The 4633-nt window shown below is 48.5% G+C and overlaps 2 protein-coding genes across 2 annotated transcripts in view; one reads left to right on the top strand and one right to left on the bottom strand.

Moving 5' to 3' along the window:
• The window catches only part of CHLSN (cholesin), a 190232-nt gene that overhangs the window by 93275 nt on the left and 92324 nt on the right, over positions 1 to 4633 (bottom strand). The gene's annotated exons all lie outside the window — the stretch shown is intronic.
• LOC102482823 (hypothetical protein) overlaps positions 3249 to 4633 on the top strand; it is a 15173-nt gene continuing 13788 nt past the window's right edge. Inside the window, exons 1-2 of the mRNA XM_006167885.1 lie at positions 3249 to 3321; positions 3873 to 3929. The gene's annotated coding sequence lies outside the window, so the exon portion shown is untranslated. The remainder of the gene's footprint in view (positions 3322 to 3872; positions 3930 to 4633) is intronic.

Below are 4633 nucleotides of genomic sequence, written 5' to 3'. Positions count from 1 at the left end.
AATGTCTCATTCCTGCTTCCTATTTTTTTTTTTTTCCTTGATTCAGAATAGAGTACAGACACAGGACAAAGAGGAAAACATACCTACCACAGGGTCTGGTCACACCATGATTCCCTTCCCTTCAGTCCTCCAGCTAAATGGATATTGGACACTTGTATATGTGCCCAATGTTTTGTTTTTCCATACCGACAAGGCTGGGGATCTGAACTGGGGTCTCCATGAGCGGTGTGACTTCTTAAGTAGTGAAAGCAGTTCTCCTAAATGTTTAATAGACTACACCAGTGAAGCCAGCTGGGCCTGAAGTTTTCCTTGTAGAGAATTTTAATTATGAATCCATTTTCTTTTTAATAATTTCAGATTTTCCATTTCTTTTTCTTTTTTTTTTTTTAGTTTGCTACAGGGAGCATGCATTTGTCTGAGAGAGAGAAAGAGAAAGTGAGAAATCACCCTCTGTGAGGAATGACCTCGCCTTAATCCCTTCTCTTCCATTCTTCTCTAGGACCTTTGGGCATGCATGCACACAAGCCCAGGGTGAATTTTCAAGCCAGTGGGTCCAGACATAAACCATGTAGTTAGTCATGTGGGATTCAATCACCTTAACCTCTATGCTATCTGGTGGCCCCAAGTTTTCCATTTCTTCTTGGGTCAATATTGGTAATTTGGTAATCTGCATTCTCTTACTGCTATTTTATTGTCTGTGTAAGAATCTAGAAAATTTTCTCAACTCCCACTCCTCAAAAACAGTGCTGGGGAGGACAGAAAGGATCAAAATTGGTCATGATGAAGAAATTTCATGCTACTATCCAATAAACAGAAATACCTCAAACTCTCCTTTAGGTTAAATTTCAAAATTAATTAAATATGTCAAAAGCCACATCAAAGAATGCTTTACAGCAAACTCCTATTTCTATTTCCTATCACTCTTACACTCGGATCTCAGAGACAAGCTGCTCCATGGATTCTCCCCGGATGCCCAGTAAGTGCCCTCCACATTCTGCTCTGACTTCACAAGGATGTGTGCACATCAGTGGCCTCAGCTGTAACAATACTGGTACTGGTGCTGGACAACATTTTAGAACATTCTCTCTCACAATTCATTGACCAACTTTTCATTGTCTTTTCCTTCCCCTACTGGTATTTGGTTCTCGTATGAGCAGAAGTTCCACTAGAGGAAATGAATAATGCCCTTGAAAGCCTCCCGCTCGAGAGACCCCACTGTGGTGCCCTCCTGAACCTTCCCTTCTCCATGTCCCACAACATAACATGGGACAAGACAACGTTTCACCACACAAGGAGAAACAGAAGAAATCAACCCAGCCTCTGCAGTGAGTAGCTATGAGGTCTGTGGCAGGGTCCTTCACCTTCCTAAACCTCAATGTCCTCATCTGCAAACAGAGAATAATCATAGAACAATCAAACAGAGGTTTATGGACCAGAAGACAAGCCATGTGTATGGCATAGGAGGCGTAGGCAGAACAGGCCCTTCTAGACACACCTGGATCATCTGAGCTGTGGACAGCAAGTAGCCCCACTCTCACTCGCTCATGGACCCAGACGGCCAACAAGGTCAACCTGCCAGCAGCACAGAGCTGCAGAACAGAAACACCTCCTGACAGCAAGAAAGAGGCCAAGCTACACCTTTGGGTCTCCCACAGATGTAGTTGGAGAAGATGGTGTGACGGTGTGGTTTTTTCAGCCTAACAGAAGCGCTGCAGGTCAGGCAGGGGAAAGGGCTGCAAGATAAGGGTTTGCAAGGAAATCTGCTCCTGCTCTGCAAGGGATCCTAGACAAAAAGACTGTACCTGAGTCTGACTAAGACTCAGATGCTAACACAGCCTGTGGAACAGCATGTCCATCTTAAGCAGATAAGAGCAGAGCCAGCAAGGGGATCCTTACAGCAACCAGGTGCAGCTCTGTATGCTTGTCCCAACAGTAGGAACAAAGTCCAGAGATGACAACACTGAGCCTGTGTCCCAGAGCTGCTTGTTCAACTCAGAGCCCTGAGCCTTTCCAGAGGCTCACTCATACGGGCCAAGCATGCTGCTCTGGGAGTCAGGGACCAAAGACAAAAGGTGAGTTGTGAAACTATCAAAGGCCACCAGGAAAGTCACTAAAATTCTGGGCCAGGAGACAGAATCAACGAGGGCAGCTCTCACAGATGAAACGTGGCTGCTACAGGCTGACATTCCCCCTCAGTCTATGTGATCCCCATCTTCTAAGGCCTGCACCTGCTCCAGGGCCTGTGCACTGAGTCCTCTCCCCACACTCCACACCCCCGGCATGTGCCTGGGGAGAGACTGCACTACAGAAGGTGATGCTGCAACTCAGGAACCATGGCAGTGGCCAAGGGGACACTCTGGACAAGAGCAGCTTTCCCACCACAGATCGGTTGCTTCCAGGGCCTCCATGGCACCTATGGGAAGTGAGTGCTGGGAGGGCCTGAAGACTGTCACCAGAGGAGGCGACAATACCCTCTGCTACAGTAGGAAGCCACTAGAACTGGATCACTCACTACTCAGGAGACTTCTCCTTCTTGAGGCTCCAAGAATAAGACCCAACTGTACTGGGGCAGCATTAGTCACCATGATTGCAAATGGACAGGAAAAAGAGCCCATAGTCAGCTCAATGGCTTCTAATTTCCCATTATCTAGAAATAACAAAATATTCAAGGGCCACCTGGGAGACTGGGTCCCCTAAGTGGGCCATCCAAGAGAGTCTCCTGCCAGACTCGGAAGGCTGATGGAAGTACTGGCCAGCACCTTGAACCAGGAGTGTCTTCTCTTCTGCCCGCCCCCACCCCGGCTGCCCTCAAGTGTTCCTTATGTGCGTAGGACCCCCAAAGAAGGTTTCCAGGGTGCCATCAGTGATAGCAGAGGGGCTAGGGCTTTATACTGTCCTGCAAGAGTTCACCTCTCACAGGGCAAGCTTCCTAAAAGGGACATGAAGACTAGGGACCCCCTAGAGAAGGAAGAAAGTTGGTTCGGTGAATCCATTCCCAAGATCATTTACCTGGTTTGGCAAGGGCTCTCTCCCTTCAGGAATTTGGGGCCTTAGCCCAGGACCCTTTCCTGACCAGTGTCATCCCTTCCTTGGCAAGGCAGGTGAAGAGGGTATGAGGACCAACACAGTGACCTTGCTTGGCTTGGGAAGAAGACCTGCTTTTTAGTGGCATCTCTTGGCACAAGCCCCAACTTGGCCCAGCCCCTGGCTGGAATGCAGGGTGATGAGGAAAATGGCTCCAGCTGTGTGATCAGCACTCGGGTTACTCACTGTCCAGTCTGGAGCTTTTGCCATTCTTAGTGGTCACCCTGCTGTCAGGAGGTAAGAGGACAAGACCCCTGATCTGCACTGGGCACCCGTGCTGGCCTTATATTGGGCTGTCAGAAAAGTCAGGAGGTATTTTTTCTATTCAAAAACACGTCACAACTTTTCCAACGACCCAACAGCTGAGCTAAGGGGAAGGCTCCAGGGAGCCTCCTTTTTGGCTTATACAGGTTGGGAGCATTTTTTCCTGTTTGCTGGGTGGGGTTTTAGGGCCTATTTTAAGTCCAGACGTCGCCTGCTCTTGGGAGGAGCTGTTTAGTAAACGGGCCAGTAAGTACGGGCAGGAAGCCCGCTAGAAGCCCCGAGACACTCGAGCATGGGCATGCACACTACTTTTCCATCTGCAGTCTTTTTCTAGATCACACAGCCAAACCATTCACTGTTTAAAATGCAGTGTGTGGTTGGAATGATTTAAGACCATTTTTCCTTACAGAACTGTAGGTTTCTGTGCCTGCGTGTTTTAGGTGAGCATAGAGCAACTGAAGGAGCAGGCAAGACGGACCAAAGGAAAGAGCTCGGCTCTACCAGGGTCTTTCTGCCTCCTCCAGGTAACCCCTCGCCCACGACCCTGAGAAGGTGCCTTCCAAGAACAAGGCCTCGTACGGGTAAGTGCTCCATCACCTTTATCCAGGCAGCTCAGCCCTGCCTACTGGCCTCTCTGCTCCCCCTAGCCTCTGCCTGCCTTCTCATGTACCAGGCTTAAGCTGGCTGGGAAGTTGGAGTGACTTCACAGCTGTGGGAAGTTTCTCTATAAAAACCAAGGTTTCTTTATGCCATCAGTTGGCTCCGTTAAAATAAAACACAATTTATTTTTCTAGCATTTGGAATTGGAATTAACTGAGCTGATTGTCCAGGTCTTCTTCATTAAGAAAGATTGATAGTGGTCACAGTTCTGTCTCCTAAGATGGAACTAGCTGGAAAGGTTCATGGACAGTCAGAAAATACATCAGGGTGTTGACTGAGCTGCCAGATAAATTACTACTGCTGGGTTTTCACTGCAGGACAAAAGCACGAGAAGTTTCGATCTGGCAGAATACAGTGGATGTTTTATTGTAGGCACATCTGGAATGTGTATGTTTTCATGGGGCATGAAACCTGGAAATGGAGGGTTCTTTCGGCTGACTGTGCAGGGTGGGGGTGGGAGCCAGATGCATCAGTTTTTCCACCCAGAGGGCAACAGCAGGGTGGAGCCTGAGAAGGAAGCTCTATGGGATCCAAAGCAAGCAGGGTCTCTGGCCAGCCCCTGCAACAAGGAGGGCTTTGTGCTCAGGTAACAGTTCAGTGTCATGCTCCACATACCACATTCCTG

The sequence above is a fragment of the Tupaia chinensis genome, unplaced genomic scaffold, assembly GCF_000334495.1.
Source record: "Tupaia chinensis unplaced genomic scaffold, TupChi_1.0 Scaffold145208_1, whole genome shotgun sequence".
Classification (NCBI taxonomy): Eukaryota; Metazoa; Chordata; class Mammalia; order Scandentia; family Tupaiidae; genus Tupaia; species Tupaia belangeri.
This window is presented reverse-complemented; position numbering and strand designations above follow the sequence as displayed.